This window comes from Podarcis melisellensis (assembly GCF_964234715.1).
Source record: "Podarcis melisellensis genome assembly, chromosome: 6".
Lineage (NCBI taxonomy): Eukaryota > Metazoa > Chordata > Lepidosauria > Squamata > Lacertidae > Podarcis > Podarcis melisellensis.
This window is the reverse complement of record NC_138538.1, coordinates 79,432,108-79,450,008: the sequence shown is the minus strand read 5'-3', so window position 1 is coordinate 79,450,008 and position 17,901 is coordinate 79,432,108. Positions and strand designations below refer to the sequence as shown.

Here is a 17,901-nt window from a genome sequence, read left to right as displayed (position 1 = left end):
TTATAGTGACCATAGCCAACATAACGATGCACATAGCAAAGTAACATTTTGGAGTTGTTAAGAACAAGAGAACCTCCTACAGATTTGACAAATACTATCACTGTTGTATGGGATTTTATTGTTACTCTTACTTTGATATGTGGCTGTTCAGAACAGAATAAAAAGAATCCTGATGCACAAACTGGTTAACAGAAAATGCCCCCCCCCTTTTTTTTGAGCCTACGGAAACTTAAATCCTGTATGTGTACATTTGAAAATAAATCTCCCTGGTTTCAGTGGAACTCAGTTCTTTGTTTTTATCTGTGCTTTATCTGATGCAAACCCACAGTAATTTTATTTGCCACTGTGGCAGCATTTAAATATGCCTCCCTGCAACACCCTCTTTCATTTCCCCCCTTCTAATTCTACTCCCCAATGGACAGATATTTAATATTTCTACATTTTTGTTGGTCTAAATAAGTATATAATAGTACGCAGAACCAGCACCTTTTTATCTAGAAGAAAAGCTCTGGTTAGTACCATTGAGATGAGTGGGGATCACTTAACAAGGAACTGTGATTCAAGCGCTCATACCTGAACACAATTGAGAATACAATTGCAAATCATTTGCACCTTGTTTTATCCATTTCTATCATCCCCTGAACAGGATTTTCCCAGGGCTACTTTTGAGACTGGGATGTAAAATGAAGCACAAACATTTGCACAGCCTTCAGGCACTGAACACACATCCTTTCAATAATTCTTACAGCAACCTCTCTTAGGTGGGAAGAGGGCATATAGTTCAGTGGCAGAGCACATGCTTCACATGCAGAAAGACCCAGGTTCAACTTTAACACATGCAGTTCAAGAGATCTTAAGTCGGTAGGCCAGGAAAGACCCCTCTCTGAAACCCTCATGGCCAATATGAAATAATATTTGGCTGGATGGACCCAATGGTGTGGTTGTATGTTTCTTGGCAATGCATTCATTTCTGAGTTGGACCAGAACCAGGAGCTTCCACTCATAAGTTACTACGGAACTATTTTTACAGGCTAGCTGGATTGCCTCATCTTCATAAGACGCACCTTTATCACACAGTGTCCTCCTTCCTGGGCCAGTATTCCATCTGCAGGAATAAAAAACTACAAGAAGAGACTTGGGTTCAGCACTAGAGGAAATGTGCATATCAGAGGAATTCCACAATGAAAAAATGCAGTACCAAGGCTAATTGAGGGATCTCCTATGGTTTTCAAGAGGTGGTTGGGGGTGTTTACAGCCTATGCAGAGTGGAGGTGCATTAGATGATCTGCTACTCTCCTTCCAACAGCATAGCCAATGTAGGCCCATTAATCCAAGGTGTGATGTTGGCATAGGGACCTTGATCATATGTTTAACAGGCCAGTTACGTTCCTCATGTGGTAGACACTTAGTACTGTAGAAGAGGATACTCTCCTGTCCTTTCCAGTGCACTCCATGTAGACACCAAGTCGCATATGCATGATTTGCCCCCCTTTTTCGAGATTAAAGAATCCCGTATCTGATATTTGCCTATTGCATGTTGAGTGTTTGCCTTATATTTATGTACATGGTTGAAGGGACAGAGGGCAGTTTGCTTTGCTTATCTACTATTCAGAGAAGAGCACTGGTACTTTTATCTGGGTTACACTGTGACTTTTCCTTTTGAACTTGCCATTTAAGCCATATTAGAAATGGCAATAGTTTGTTCAGATACATCCTGTAGGTCTGTGACACGCTTACACTCATCTTTTGTGTGTATGAATCTACAGGCCAGTGCAGAATTGTTGCATTGCCCATACAACGCCATATTTCACAGCTTTGTGCTAGTCCAGCAAACTGTATGTCCAACTAATGTGCTCCTTTGCTGGGATTGAGCTGTAAATGAGCATGCTTAAATCACTCCAGTGCACAGATGGGGAATCTGTGATAAAAAGGTCCCACCAAAACCCCAAATATACACATAGAAGACCACGTGAGCCTATGAATCCCAGCCACTTTTACCTTAACTGTATCTCCCTCTCTTTATCATTTCCCTGCTTTTCTGTTTTTGTCAGTCATTCTCAATTTCTGCCCACATAGCTGTGCACATATTATAAATCTGTGTACACTGAGCATGTGTTGAGGAGGGAGAAGGAATATGCACTCTTTGTGCACATCCTCAGCATAACATCTGCAAAAAGCTACATGTAAACAGAGATTACATGGTTGTTTCTCTTCTGCCCCCCCCCCCACGCCAAAGGTTATAGTGCCCCCGGTGCCACTCGCCTAAAGGTCATCATGACCCAGTTGTAGGCCACAGATCCCCATGTGCAGATCAGCTTTATCTAGTGTACTGCCAGATCATGACTATTTTGCTTACTACTTTCAGGAACAAGCTGTTAACAGAGTATGTTTACAGATAAGTCTTTCAGCTGCTGAGACCTACTCCTGCTTCCCTTACTGACAGGAAACGTGTTTTGAGTGCAAAGGCCGCGGAGTGTAGTGGGTTATATAAGAACTTATTTGACTTACTTGCAGGACATGGCTGTTGACTGTCTGTGACAAATAAGACCTTTCAACATATTAAAAGCCCAAACAGGCAAATTTTGATTCTTAATAGAGTACTCTGACTGAAATAAAACTAATTCATCCTGGTCACATATTTAACAGGTCTCTGTAGGTGTCATTACTTTGTGCAGTAAGGACTCCAACACCAAGGAAGTCCCAGTTTTAGTCTAATATATAGATCAAAATGTTAGTGTTGCTGCTGTTCTGCTGTTTGTAGGTTCCTGTAGATAGCAAAGTTGATCCATCTGTTGTTAACTTAGTTATGTACATTGACTTGCAGAGAACTTGAGTTAACCAGTCAGCTGAGCTCTTGCAAAGCTTCTACTGTATTTCTTACCTTGCCAATGATATGTGGAATGTGTGTAGGAAATGTCAGGGAACACTTAGTATTTTTGATAAATGATGAGAGCAGGAGAAAACTACAAACTAGTAGATGAGATCCAGATGTCATAAGGAAGCAGATGAGCCCTTATGGTGGGAGTCCAGCACAGTGAGTTCACTGCACATACAGAGATGAATGTTAGCATAAATTGTTGGAGAATCATGATATTAGTTCGGAGGTAATTTAGCTAAAATATGTGAATTTTTGTAATCCTGAAGGCATGAACAAGGAGAGCATCTCACAGACAGCACTTCTGTGGCCCAATTTGTAAACATAATCTTCCCTCACTGTCTTTGGCAAATCCCTTTGCATCCCCTTCTCATGTTTTTGGCCTTTTGATCTTCCTTCCTTTCCCCCCTGCCTTTGCACAACTTCCTCCACTGCTGAATCTTAAAATTGTAAGCTCCTTAAGGACAGTGGCCTCTATCTTTTGGCTTATGGTACTCTGTACAGGACTTGAATGGATGTAAAGGGCATGAATGGATGCTGTGGTGGAGCATCTATAGTTTCAGATCTCTGAATGATCAGGGGGACTTTCCAGAGGAGGCAGTTGGTTCAGATGCATATTTTTGGGGTGGACCTTTAGAGGAAGAGATACATGATGAGATAAATGGATTAATAAATAATTATTTAGTGTTGATTGTTGTACTGCATATTTTAGGGTATATCTTATTTTGATGTATTCTTTACATCTTACTTGTCTTTGCTGCAAATCCCCCTGTGACTTTTGCATAGGCGGCATATAAATTATCAAAATAAGTAAAGAATCTTGCTCCTTCCCCTCCTACAAACACCTCACCTAGACTGAGTTTTGCATTCTCTGCCAACCTAACACACAATATCCACCCAGTCTTACTGGTTTTCCAGTACTGCATAAGCACCTTTCACACACACGTAGTAACTGGGCTGATTCCAGGTAACCCAAACAGGGGCAGTGACAAAACAAGCCAACTGTTACCTACAGGTTATGAAGGTGGCTTGCTTAAACTAACCACAGTTAGTGTAAAGAAAAGGTGGCTAATCTGCCCTCGAGATGCTCTTAGCATTCAAATCCCAGCTGGGCCTGGTGGGAGCTGGATTCACATCCAAACTGAGTTTGGACGCAACGGCAGATCAAGTTTAAGTAAACTGTGCAGCCAGGAGGGAAAGGGACTAAACATCAGGAAGAACTTTCTGACAGTAAGAGCTGTTTGACAGTGAAACTGACTCCTACGAGAGGTGGTGGACTCTGTTTCTTCAGAGGTTTTTAAGCAGAGGCTGGATGACAGTGACCTAGTTGAGAATCCTATATGGCAAGGGGATGGACTAAATGATCGTCAGGCCCCCTTCCAATTCCACAATGCCACAATTCTGTGATTCTATGACTCACTTGGGCTCATTTCAAGTCATATGTCACCATGGTTTAATACAGATGTGGGGAGCTGCTTGCTGGGGCTAATGGTAATTGTAGCTGAGCAACATCGGGAGGGCCAAAGGTTCCACACCCATAGCTTAGCATGATATGTGAACATGGCCTAGAAAATCTGAATGGGAAATAGATGCCTCTTGACTCCATTGCATACACATGCCAAGGCATGAGTATGAATGGAGGATTCCAATGCCTAGCTTACACTTCATTCTTCCCATAACATCTTGTCCAGCTAGCAAATGTTGCTGAGAACAGTTGCAGCTCTTCTATAATAAATACAATCAAATCCCCTGCCAGGAAAGCTATCTGATGCTCTTTATTATTTTTAAAACAAAAATGGTTGGTTGATTGACACACATCACTTCCAAAGCCAAACATGTCCCCGTGTTCCACCATCAAACACTGGATCGTATGCAGCTTTGCCAGTTCAGCGCTGTAGCACCTAACCAGCAACACAGCAGTCTCCAGTGTGGGGAGGTGCCCTTTGTATTCCCTGGACATATTTGTGTTTGTTTTGTTCTACACTGGTTGTTAAGAGATACTAAAGCTTGAGATAAGTTGAGGCCGAAGCTGCAATAAACTTCAAAGAGATATATTGCCACATACAATTTTACGTATCTTTTTTAGGGTCCACTCCTCTTTCTGCTACAGTCATTGGGCAAAGCACTCTTGGTCTGCTCGGTAGGAGCAGAGTGCTGCTATTATGCCTTTCCCTCTGCCTCTCCGTAGCTAATATACAGTTGTAAAAACAAACGAGTCTCCATTCCTGTGGAATTCTGCTGAGTTTAGGTTAGACAAGCAGGCTAAAGACTTGAGAGACATCTTTAGAGCCGACAACAGCAGCGGCAAGGAAATCCGAGGGCTTGTTAAACAGGAAGATTTAGCATCCGAAATTCTATAGAGAGAACCGAACAGAGGGTGTTAGAGATCGGGAATATCTGCTTTTCTACTTGTTGCTTTGATAATGGATAAAAGGCTGTCATGAAGTATAAGTTACCAGCTGGGAGTGGGTAGTATAATCTCAGTAGAAAGGCTGTTCTCTCAGTACTATAAAAAAATCTTTTATATCATTCTTACCTATTGTGAAGAATACAAAGGAGTTGTTTATATCACAGACATCCTCCCTAATGGGGAGGGAGCCGTCATCTCATATAGGAAGCCTTACAGGTTGCTTTCAATTAATTTTTCATTGACCCCGCTCTGCTCTTTGACCAAGCGCTCATCCGAATGAAGATTCCCATAATTCCAAGGCATTAGATGAAACACGCTGCAACCTTATGATGGATTGGTGGGGCCTGATTTAAACCGAACGACAAATGGGGATACTGTTTAAGGAAACAATGGATATATCCCCTGTGCATCTGTTTGCTTGTTTTCTTTAAGATGTTCTTTACCCACAAATAACTTCAAGGTGACTCATAACAAAACCATTAAAAATGCAATTAAATACAATGACAAACAGCAATCAAACAGGAGGTAAAAGAATCACAAGCGAATAAAACCAGGAAAAAAATGTGAGACTCCCACGCCAATCCCATTAAAGCTCATGAGAACATGATTTTTTAAATTTATTTGGGTAGTTTTACATTTATATCCCACCTTTCCTCAAAGGAGCTCAAGGTGGTATACATAACTATCCTCCTCCCCGTTTTATGCTCACAACTTTGTGAGGTAGGTTAGGTTAAGAGACAGTGACTGGCCAAGATCACCCAGTGAGCTTCATAGCTGGTTAGGGAACTCTGATCTCCCTAGGGCTTAATCCAACACTCTAACCACTGGCTCCATCACTGATGGATGTTGCCTGGTGTCTAAAGGACTACAGTGCTGGTACCAGGCAGACATAACAGGCTAGGGAGTTAATCATTTGAGAGCCATCACAGAAAAAGCCTCCCTCCAGTAGCTACCTAACTTCCAAATACAGGAACACCTGGAGAAGGTCCTCTGACCTAGCTGTCACCTTTTCCCTTTCCTTGCGAGGAATCCTATTTGGAATAAGGGTATTTCCCTTAAAAAAAGGGAAACGTTGACAACTATGCCTCTGAATAAGATCTTAATTGGCTGGGAGAAGGTGGGCCATGAAGTACCCTGGCTGTTTAAGGTTTGAAGGTCAAAACCAGCAGTTTGAATTGGGCCTGGAGGCACACTCGGAACCAGCAAATATATTTTAATAGTGGTGTGATGTGGCCGCAATGGTAGGTCCCATTTGGTAGGCCGGCCATCATGTTCTGCATCAGCTGAAACTTCTAGGTAGTTTCCTAAGGCAGCCCCACATATGGTAGTCTAACCTAGCAGTTACTAAAGGATGAACATCTGTGGCCATACTATCCCTCTCCAATCAAAGTTGATGATAGCTGCTATACCTTTCTGAAGCTGCCTTCACATCCAGTGGCAATTATGGATCTGAGAGCTTTCCAAGTGGCATACGTTCTCCTTAAGTTGGAATACAACACCACTCATATTAGATTAAATGCCATTTTGTTGGTTAAGTTAGGTATCAACTATCACATATCCAGTGCAATACTGTGGTTCAGAGTGTTGAATCTAGCTGAGGAAAACCCAGATTCAAATTCTTGCTTATCTGTGATACTTTGTGCCATTTCACACTTTCTGTGATAATCATTTTTAATGAACACGTTTAATGCTACAGCAAACCTATGTAGGAGAGACACGTTCCTTGTTCATCCTTAGGTGTACTCTCACAAACAGCCATTTGTGTCCAGACCATGCTGCTTAAGAAAGCAGAAAGGAACTCACATGGCTGAATGCTCTTCCCTGCAGAAGTTCCCTTCATATAGAAAACTAGGTGTCAGAGACAAGGATTTTAGCTTGACCTGCTCCCTTATATGCTAGCTTTCTCTGTGTAGGAATCTTCTCTCCCTCAGCCTCACATGCAGTCATATGAGCCCTCAGCCTGATGTGATGATTACGGTAGAGACAGGAATACTGATCTCATCTGCTGTTTGCAATAACTAAGTCACAGTAAACATGTATTGGGGATCCATGTTTGGCTGTGGCTGATAGGGACTATAGTACTCCTATCTAGCTTAATTGTATATTTGAGGAAGTGCATCTCCTTATCACGTTACATGCTGCTACACCAAAGACTGAGCAAAAACCCACACAATGTACCCACAACAAACACAATTGATGTGTAAAATATATATCAGCTCTTGTGAGGAGGCCTTGAATACACTGCTGTCTCTAATCTATCTCATAGAATTGTTGTATCTGTAAAATGAAATGACACACACACACCGCCCATGTATGCTCCTTTGAATCTGGTATACAAATGTGACGAATATATAAACAGTCACATTTGCCAATTGGCCACCTACATCAATATTAATTTAAATATTTGTAGCTTCAAGACCCACACCAGTTACTGTTGTGGTTAAGAGTAGTGTTGTGATTTCTTGATTTCTTTAAAAATGTGTGCCCCACATCACCAACATTGTTCTATTGTGTTATGAGCCACAAATATCAAATGATGATTAAAAAAAAAAACCAGTGGGAAATGTCTAAAATGTTTGCATCATCAGGGGTGTTTTTCACATTCTATTCATAGTTTTGCAAATGTCCTTTACTGGTAAATGATGGAAATGTGGAGGACGTACAATTACAGGAGAAATTTGGCTACCACCAAAAACATCAGCCGCGTGTATGCTCTCCTCAACATGAAGTTTATTAAGTAAAAATATGTGACATGACACTTCACGTTTCCCTGCTCCCACACCACTTTATGGGTAGCTGCTTGTGGAAGTGTGCAAACTTGGAAGCATGATGACACCACATAATGTTTTTATTTACTGGTTCCTACCAGGGAAGGGGGAAAGAGAGATGCAGGGATGCTATTTTGGTGGCAGCCACACATATTTTGGCATGTTCATTTCTGTACTTAGTGAAAATACTCAGTTGGATTTGACATTTAGTGGTCAATATTTTCTGCATTTCCCTCTGGTTCGGGGAAACCTTGACAATCCCCAGTAATTGTCGACATTCACCAAATTACTGTGATACCTTCATATAGGTAGATAGATTTTTTAAATGTAGGCATTTTGTTCACAAAACAGCAATTAGGATTTTAGCTGGACTTTGATCCAGACCTTTTCTGGCAGAATTCCCAAGGAAACTTAATGAATTTCGATTCTGAAAGGGGCTGCAAAAGCTGGAGTCTTAAAACGCAAAAGCTTTGTCAAAGCCAAGCAATTACAAACTTGCATTCTTCCTCCAAAAAGGCACACTTTACGCTCTGCTTGTCACTCTATAGTGCTCATTTTAATGATATATTTAGAGCCTTGTCTTACTTTGTATTCTTAGATGTAATTACCCATATTAAAAAAAAACTCCACTCATTAGTGTTCTGTTCCACTGACTTAATTATACCCTTAATTAAATCTTGACAAACTGGGGGTCACTGTTGTGTCAGTGGAATTTGTCACTGTTTGTCAGCAGGTGTCTGGCCACATCTATTTCTGATCTCCCTGCTGCTGACGTCTGTTTAAAGAGCCTTTTTTTTTCCAAACTGCACTGCAAATAGTTCACTTCGTGCATCTCTTTCAAAGCATTACCAAAAATGCAAACAAATGCATTTTAGCTATCTATTACCATTCCGCTTGTTTTATGTAAATGTATAAAGAAAAGGAACAGCAGGAGCCAGAGTTTTCAACAGCAAATGAAAAAAAATGTTGAAAAAACAATGGCTCCCGTCTCACATCAGCGTGCACAGAGCAAATGTGCGGACTGGGGAGTTTGATCACACCTGTTAGTCAGCGCACTGAACCTCTGCATGCTGGGCTTCATGCCACACACGATTGGGAACCTTTAATGATGATGGCTCCCTATCAGAAGCAGAGGCCTTGTATGTGTACAGCTTTTAAGAATGTACAGAGAGTCCTGCTGGATCAGGCCAAAGGCCCATACATTTCAGCATCCAGTTCTCACAACAGGATCCCAACTAGATTCCTATGGGAAGCCCCAATAAATGACCTAAGTGCAATAGTGCTGTCCTCATTTGTGATCCTCAGCAACTGATATTCAGGGGGATACTGCCTCTGACATTGGAGGTAGAACATAGCCATCTTGGCTGGTAGCCCGTGATAGCCTTAACCTCCACAAAAGGACGCAAGTGGCGCTGTGGTCTAAGCCACTGAGCCTCTTGGGCTTGCCAATCAGAAGGTCAGCAGTTTGAATCCCCATGACAGGGTGAGCTCCCGTTGCTCGGTCCCAGCTCCTGCCAACCTAGCAGTTCGAAAGCACGCCAGTGCAAGTAGATAAATAGGTGCCGCTGTGGTGGGAAGGTAAATGGCATTTCCATGTGCTCTGGTTTCTGTCATGGTGTCCCGTTATGCCAGAAGTGGTTAAGTCATGCTGGCCACATGACCCAGAAAGCTGTCTGTGGACAAACGCCAGCTCCCTTGGCCTGAAAGCGAGATGAGCACCGCAACCCCATAGTCGCCTTTGACTAGACTTCACCTTCCAGGGGTTCTTTACCTATCCTCCATAAATTTATCCATGGATTTTGCTTTTGGCACCACACTATCAATCTTGCCTCTTTTCCTCTGAACAAATCATTAATATTAATGTTATTTAAATCTGTATATTACCCTTCATCTGTAGATTTCAGGGTGGTTCACAATATAAATATACAATATAAACAGCAAAAAATGCAGAATAAAAATAAGGACAAAACCAAACCAATAATCCCCCTCTCCCCATCCCACAACACATTTAAAAGAGTATTGAATGCTAATCAGCCCAAAACCTGGTTGAAGGGGAACATTTTCACCTAAAGGTGTATAATGAAGGTGCTAGCTGGACCTCCCTGGGGAGAGCATTCCATAAATGGGGAGCCACCACCGAAAAGGCCCATTCTCGTGTTGTCACCCTTGTGGAAGTGGCACACAAAGGGCTTCAGAGGATGATCTCAGGGCCAGGGTAGGTTCATATTGAGATATGCATTCCTTGAGGTATTGTGGTACTGAGCAGTTTAAGGCTTTATAGGTCGAAACCTTCATAGGAAGTGTGCCTATGCCCAAACGGGAGGAAATGGGGAGGGTTTCAAGGGACTCAGTAGTGTGGGAGTCAGCCTTCTGCGGTCCTCTTGAGTCTCTTGATCGGGCTGGTGGAAGTTTCCTGTCTGAGGAACACAGCGATATAGGAAGCCGCTTTCTACTGAGTCAGAGCATTGGTCCACCTTGCTCAATATCTTCTGACTGGTAGTGGCTCTAGAGGGCTTCAGAAAGGAGCCTCTCCCAGCCCTAACTAAAGATGTCAGGAACTGGACCGGGGATCTTCTGCGGATGCTCTGCCACGGAGCTTATGGCCTTTCCCCAGGCTTACACAAAGGATTCGGCTCCCTGTTTCACCTGACCCATATACAACTCAGCAGCCCACCAGCCACCTATTGTGGTGGCATGCCAGGCTGCTTGAAATGCCAGCTCGTTTGGCATTTATAAATGGAGAGTTATCAAACTCCTCAGAGAACAGAATTCCTACAGTGTTCAGCATGCTGTATCACAAGTTGTGGAGGCCTGGGCTTGCACATGCGGCGGTGTAGGGAAGGGGAGAGGCAATCTATGTGCAGGTCAGCTTCCATGCCAGATCATCCCCTCGCTAGGTCAGGGCCCTGGAGTTTTCAAGTGAGCAGGGGGAGGTAGCTGTAACTGAGCTGCATCCTAACAGCTATCACTATCCACTTCGCATATACATATTTGAGGGATTGTTATTCGGGTACTTTACTTATGGGGAAACTAATTCCCATGTTTAGAGATATATAGTGTTCATCTGAATAATTGATCAGTCCAGTCAGTCTTCAGTCAAGTCAGGCTTGATTAATTAGCTGATGGCTTTCCAGTACATTCCTTGCAAGACACTTGCCGTCAGCTGACAATGGAGTCTTCGTTTAATAAAATATGATTATAGAAATGTACTGTAAAAAAAAAGAGAGAGAGCTCCAGCGTAGGGAAAGGCCATCTCTATCTACAGTCTCTGGAGGCTCGGGGCTTGATCCAAAGAACTACGTGACTAGTTCTGCAATATCAGGATTACTCACTTTCATTTTCCATGAAAATCACACCCAGAAAATCTAGTTGGCAATTCAGTATTGTCCTGGGGCTTCTCTCTTTTCATTCTGGCAGCAGGTTTCTTTTGCTGCAATGGAGGACAAGTTGCTCTGAATTTTTATCGAGCGGCATGGGGAATTGCTTCCAGAACGAGAGTCCTCAGTATCCCCACAATGTCCCTGATGCTTCCCATAGAGCCATTTGGATTCAGCTCTAGTTATTAATTCTGGTTGGGCTGTGAAAGTCGGAAGAGTCCTCCCAAGCCCACCTCGAATTAACTAAAAATGATCCAACTTCCACTGTTGCGGGCCAAAACTTGTGGAACTGCCTCCTGACTGAGATTAGAGAATCACCCTCCTTGTTGCATAAGACTTTCTTATTCCAGCAGGTGTGTTAAATCTGAGCCTTGTAAAAAATGTCCCTCTCCCGTCCCCACCTGCCTTTTCAGCTCACAAAGCTCTTACCATCACCAGATCCTCACTCTTCTTTGCCTCCCTGAGGCGATGATCAGCGGACACAGCTGGTCTGTGACATTTTGCCACCTGAAGCAAGCCATCAAACACCACCCCCTGCCAAGGTTCATAGGACCCAAAGCCAGCCAAGCTATTTTGGTACCTGAGGCAGAGAGCGCCACAAGCACCTCCCCACTACCACCTCACCTAAGAAATTAGTAACAATTTGCTGCCCTTGCACGACAGCTAAAGCCAGCCACTGAAGTCAACTGATTTGCTCTGGCTAATGATAGTATTGTGCTGCAGTACAGGGTCTGGGGACCCCAGGGCATGCAGTTCTCCCAGATTTCAGTTGAAACCTCTCTGCAGACAAGTAAGGACTCTTTATAAGTTCACTTACCAAAAGACTAAGTGCTCAGAATGGTCAAAATGCCAGTAGTTATTCCTCCATAATATACAAAGTTAATATAATGCTATTTGGCTGTCAGTTTAAATAACTATAATTTGCACAAGGATAAATACATTTTGAAAAGTCAGAATGATTATATCAAATCACTCAGGTATTTTTTTTTCTTCATGAAGGCCTGTAGTATTCAGGGTAAACTTCAGGTTTTGTGGGAGGGGGAAGTTGCTCTCAGGTGAGCCTCCTATTTTGTTGGGTCCTGGTAGCAGCTCGTGACAGCAGCAGTATCACTGTGGGGCATTGTGGGAAATTAAAATGGCAGCTCCCCACTGCTTAATGCTTTTTAAAAGGTGTAATAATAGGGCTCTGTTGGGACTCCGGCAGTTGCTCAAGGATGCCACATACTGGTTATTTTACACACAAAAGGAAGTTTCATCTCAATTGTTGCATTCAGACACTCCTCCAAACCATGGGAAGAAGGATCATGAATGAGCAAGGTGCTTGCCTCTCATTCTATCTCCTCCCCTCCTCACACATGCATGACTTAATTCATTACATTTTGTTTCAACCAAACCCCCATTTGCTGTGACATGTGAACTGGCAAACTATGATCTGAGCATCCTTCCTAATCAGGACTGCAAACTGGGATCAAACCAGTTCAATTGTGCCTCAGCTGGTAGTTCATTAGGTGTCCCTTGGCAAGCCATTACTGATCAACCTCAGTTCTCCCAGAACTGCAGCAGGTTGGTAATAACGCTAACATATCATATGAGTTGTTCAGAGGAACGTTGAGATACTACACTGGAACTGAACGCTCAAAAGTGCTATATAAATACTAAATACTGTAATTCTAATGAAAGTCTGCTGTTCAACTCAGTCTGCATCAGCAAAAGATATAGTGGAAAAATATATTATGCAGTCTGTGTAAGGACAATGAGGGAACAGAGTCAAATCAAATTGAGATATTTTTCATTATTACTGCACAGTAGTCTCTTGTGTGATAACCCAAGAGTTCAAATACAGATCCCTATAGTGTTGTCTAAGGATCTCAACATTTATATCTTGATTCTACAAGAATGGTACAGTATCTTAAAATGCATATAAGGGGAATAAATAATGTATATTTGTTAAACAAATTATCATTTCTTCGCTTAGGCATGTGAACTGGTCACAAGGAAAGTTCATATAAATAAACAATGAATTGTTAAGCTAAATGGGATGTCTACGGCTTTTATTTTTTTTCCAGTTAAAACTAAATTAGAACCATTATGCAGGCTTTCAGATAAACTCACCAAGCTCTTATCTGTACAAAGCTGATAGATCTGCCATTATTCTTAGTGAAAAACAGAAGTTATATCATTCTGTGTCATTAAAAATGCATTAATCCTTTTTAGTAACCTTCCTCTAATTCATTGATTCAATTATAGTCTGAAGGATAAAGACATTTTGCTTTAATAAAAATAGAGTATTAAAGATGGTATTTTATACACAAGAGGTGTATTCGTTAGAGATCTTAAATGGAAGGGAAATACTGAGAAACACAAAAATATAAGTTGAAAAAATAAATATAAAACAGAAACACAATCCATGGTGGGTCTTGAACTGGTGACCTAAGGAATGTTGGTGGGGATTTAGCCTGTTACTACCAATAGTTCTGACTAATGCATGAAGACCAAACCTCCTTGCACCAATGGGCCACAGTAGATGATGTCATACTCCCTAGCATAGCACCGTTACAAACTTCCAGAGCAGAGTTACTGATCTAAGCAAATAGAAGATCCGTTCCCACTGAACACAATTTGGGCTTTTCTTCAAGGGTTAAAGAGCTGGGTCTGACATTAATTTTCATTGAAGGTATAAACCCAGGACTTAGATGATGGTTTACGATTCTGATGAACAGCTCCAAAATTGCTTATTTGTGGTTGTGCTTTTCAATATTTGTATGAGCCATTGCATGTTGAGCTTTCCATGTTGCAGTGGTTAATATGTAAAAATTATTATGCTATCTACAGAACTGCATGGTTTTAGTGGCAAACCTCTGTGGGAGCATACTTAATTGCCATTTAAACACATGTAAAGCCTTTACACCCAGATTGGGCTCAGGAAATCTATTCTGTTGTAGGGTTTTGGGTTTTTTTGCATCAATTGATTTTTGGATCAGATCCCATTAAAAGTTAGTAAATTTTAAGCCTTGGTACTAATGATCATGATCCTCCAAGGAAGTGGACTAATATGTTTTGGTGGGCCCTCAGGGCTTCCTTGCGTGAAACTAGTGGTAGGTGACTCATATCTATCTATCATATATATAAGCAATATGTTTGTATGTGAAACTAGGATCTGTATTAATTCATTTCTTATTTTACGTTCATGGTGAACTATGCAAAACTATATATTAGCTTTAGCTATTCAGGCTGATGTTTAGGAATGTCATAAGGAATGTCCCAGTCTCTGCTTATGGGTCTGAAATAATATGCTTTTATTGCACTACTTTTGTTATATTATTAAAATGCATTATTTCTTTTTAAATTAGTAAATTAGCCTTGGTACTAATGCTCACAGTACTCAAGGGAAGATGGCTGTTATGTTTCTATAGTCACTTGGAGCTGTGTGAACTCAACGGAACTGTAAGAAACACAGTTGTTATCTGACATTACAGTTTTATCCATATGGAAATTTTCAGGAGCTTCCCCCACTCCCCAATAACAACATTCAAGCTTACAATTTTTTTCCTTTTTTAATTTTATAATTTAATTATTTGCAATATTGATAAAAATTACATCTTCTTTTGTTTTGTTTTTTTAAAAAAACCTTACAAGAATGGGATAGGAGACAGCCACGGGAAAACAGCAATCACATTGTGCTAGTCACACACACACAGTAACTTATGGGTAAAAGTGTGCATTTAGGTCTAGCTAGTATTTATCTATGGCCACTTTCAGGATGATCCACACTAGTATTTCTGCTGATCCTCTTTTATCTTTACATGTACTTCTCAACAATAAAACAGATTTATTAAAAGCAGTAACCTGAGGTCTTCATTCAGACACGTGGTTTGCAGTACTGCAGATAATTTGCACCGCAGGGCAGAGGTCACTCTCTTACCGGTCTGTTAATGCAGTTGCTCTGGGATAAGATCAATCTCCATACTTCATTGCAATGATCTAATAGTTCATTGGCACTTCGCTTTGTAGATTGATTAGCTCCAGTGTGGAAAATGATTGATAGATTTCTGATCCTTAGGATTCTGCTTTGGTCAAGGGTAGCAGAGGCTTTTACTACTGCATTTGAATAACCTACATGTAAAGGTGTTGTAGCATAGAAGATCTTGATTTGATTTGTATTCACTAAAAGCAAGACACGCTGATATTTTAATGTTTAATTTTGGTTAGTTCTGCAAAAGCTGTGACAACTTAGTAGTTCCTGAAACATACAAAGGAAATACAATGAGAGCCAATGAGTTAATTTTAATATTTTAGTTGTATGCATCAAACTAAAATGCCAACAGTTTCCATTACCATTGCTGATGCCATGCAAATGCTGGCTGTATTTCTGAAACACCAGTTCATATGCGCTCTCTTCTCACATTTCTCCAGCACATCTGTGGCTGCTAATTGTGAAAGAAAACTATTGTGTCAACTGGCCTTTCAGACTCACGTGAGCAGAAGAACAATGTATTAGGATATCCTTTAATTGTCTTGTTTCCTATTTATTATAATTTATTGAAATATTAAAAACCCATCCTTCATCTATATAGATACCAGGGTGGCAGTACAACACGTAATATAAATGAACCGTACGATAAAATTATCAAACAATAAAACCCCACAGCAGAATAAATGGAGGCAGCTTAGAACAAAACAACCGCAGCAAAGCAAAACAGCAAAACACTTAAAATACCCAAGCAAATAAATAACTCTTGTTCTGTTGCCAAAATGATTAGCAGGGTTAGTGACAGTGCTGCTGCTAAACAGAGGGTATTCTACAGATATGCTGCCACCCCAGAGAAGGCCCTCTCCCATGTCATCACTTAATTCACAGACAATAGTTCCCCCTCATGGTCAGGCTGGTATAGGGAGTTTTTCTTCAGGTGCTTGAGTACCATGCCATTCAGGGCTTTAAAGAAATAAGCAGCCAAACTTGGAATTGGGCTCAGAAGCTGCCAATCTAGCTCTTTCAGAAACTAGGTAACATGATTTCTATGGAGGCGCAGGTTGCAACTGCAGCAAAGGCGGCATTTTTCCACCTCCGCCATGCTAAGCAGCTGGTCCCTTACCTTTCTCGCCCTGATCTCGCCACAGTGATCCATGTGATGCTCACCTCCAGGCTTGATTACTGTAATTCGCTCTACGAGGGGTTGCCCTTGAAGCTGACCCAGAAACTCCAGCGGGTGCAGAACGAGGCTCCACATTCATCCAGTGCTACAGCAGCTGCACTGGCTCCCAGTGGAGTACAGGGTCAGGTTTAAGGTGCTGGTTTTAACCTTTAAAGCCCTATACGGGCTAGGACCCTCACACTTACGGGACCGCCTCTCCTGGTACGCCCCGCGGAGGACCTTACGGTCCACAAACAATAATACTTTGGAGGTCCTGGGCCTCAAGGAGGTTAGACTGGCCTTGACCAGGGCCGGAGCCTTTTCAGCCCTGGCCCCAGTCTGGTGAATCACTCTGTCGCAAGAGACCAGGGCCCTGTGGGATGTGACATCTTTCTGCAGGGCCTGCAAGACGGAGCTGTTCCGCCAGGCCTTCGGTCCGGGCCCAGTCTGACCCCCTTCTTTCTATGGGACCCTGTATGTAAGTGGCCTCCTTGGCTCTTTCTATCAGCCCATAGGGGACCAGCACAGGTGATCAGGCCTTCCTTACTCCTACGGTTATGATTCGTGTGCTCCCACTTAATTTTATTTTGATTTTAAATGTGATTTCGAACTGTATTTTAAAATAATCATTTGATTTTGTGTTTTTAATGTATTATATGTTTGGTGTTAGCCGCCCTGAGCCCTGAGTCTCAGCCAGGGAGGGTGGGGTATAAATAAAATTACTACTATTATTATTATTATTATTATTATTATTATTATTATTATTATTATTTCCAGCTACCGTAATTAACATTCTGGAAGCAGCATTGTACACAACTGAAGCTTCTTAGTTGTCTTCTAGGGCAGCCCCACATTCAATGCACTGAAGTAATCCAGTTCAGAGGTTACAAGAGCATGAGTCACTGTAGAAGGTCTATCCTATGCATTGACATTTTTGAAGCCATATTTTCCAATGGATCTCTGTTAACAAGAGAGCTAGAAACCTATGCAAGGTTTTTGATGCCAGAGGTCACAGTTCTAACAGGCAGTGTACGTTGCCTCCCTACCCATATGGAATTATATAGTCGGGAAATGCCTGGCATCTGCTGCTGTGGGATCACTGGCCCAATAATTGTGTGGTAGCGACAGGACAAATCCTGGAGGAGTGCAAGCTGTACCATTTTGCATCTCTGCAGAGGCCTCTGGCGTACTGAGTTCCTGGAATAGCAAGTTCTGATTGAATTCATTGACATCATTTAATGTATGTTGTGGGCAGGGAGGGGTTAATCCTTAAGCAGGCCAGCTTTTTCTTCTTCTTAGCCTCAGCTAAGAAGTGAACTCTAGAAGTGGGCTGTCAGTC

The 17,901-nt window shown here is 41.8% G+C and overlaps 1 protein-coding gene and 1 long non-coding RNA gene across 12 annotated transcripts in view; one reads left to right on the top strand and one right to left on the bottom strand.

Moving 5' to 3' along the window:
* NR5A2 (nuclear receptor subfamily 5 group A member 2) overlaps positions 1-17,901 on the top strand; it is a 302,503-nt gene that overhangs the window by 48,529 nt on the left and 236,073 nt on the right. The window lies entirely within an intron of this gene.
* LOC309371880 overlaps positions 1-17,901 on the bottom strand; it is a 124,519-nt gene that overhangs the window by 9,318 nt on the left and 97,300 nt on the right. For 7 of the 8 annotated variants that reach the window (XR_014169298.1, XR_014169299.1, XR_014169300.1 and 4 more), the window contains one exon: positions 5,412-5,629. The exons of the other annotated variant lie outside the window; for it this stretch is intronic. This is a non-coding gene — a long non-coding RNA (uncharacterized lncRNA). The remainder of the gene's footprint in view (positions 1-5,411; positions 5,630-17,901) is intronic. 8 annotated transcript variants of the gene reach the window in all.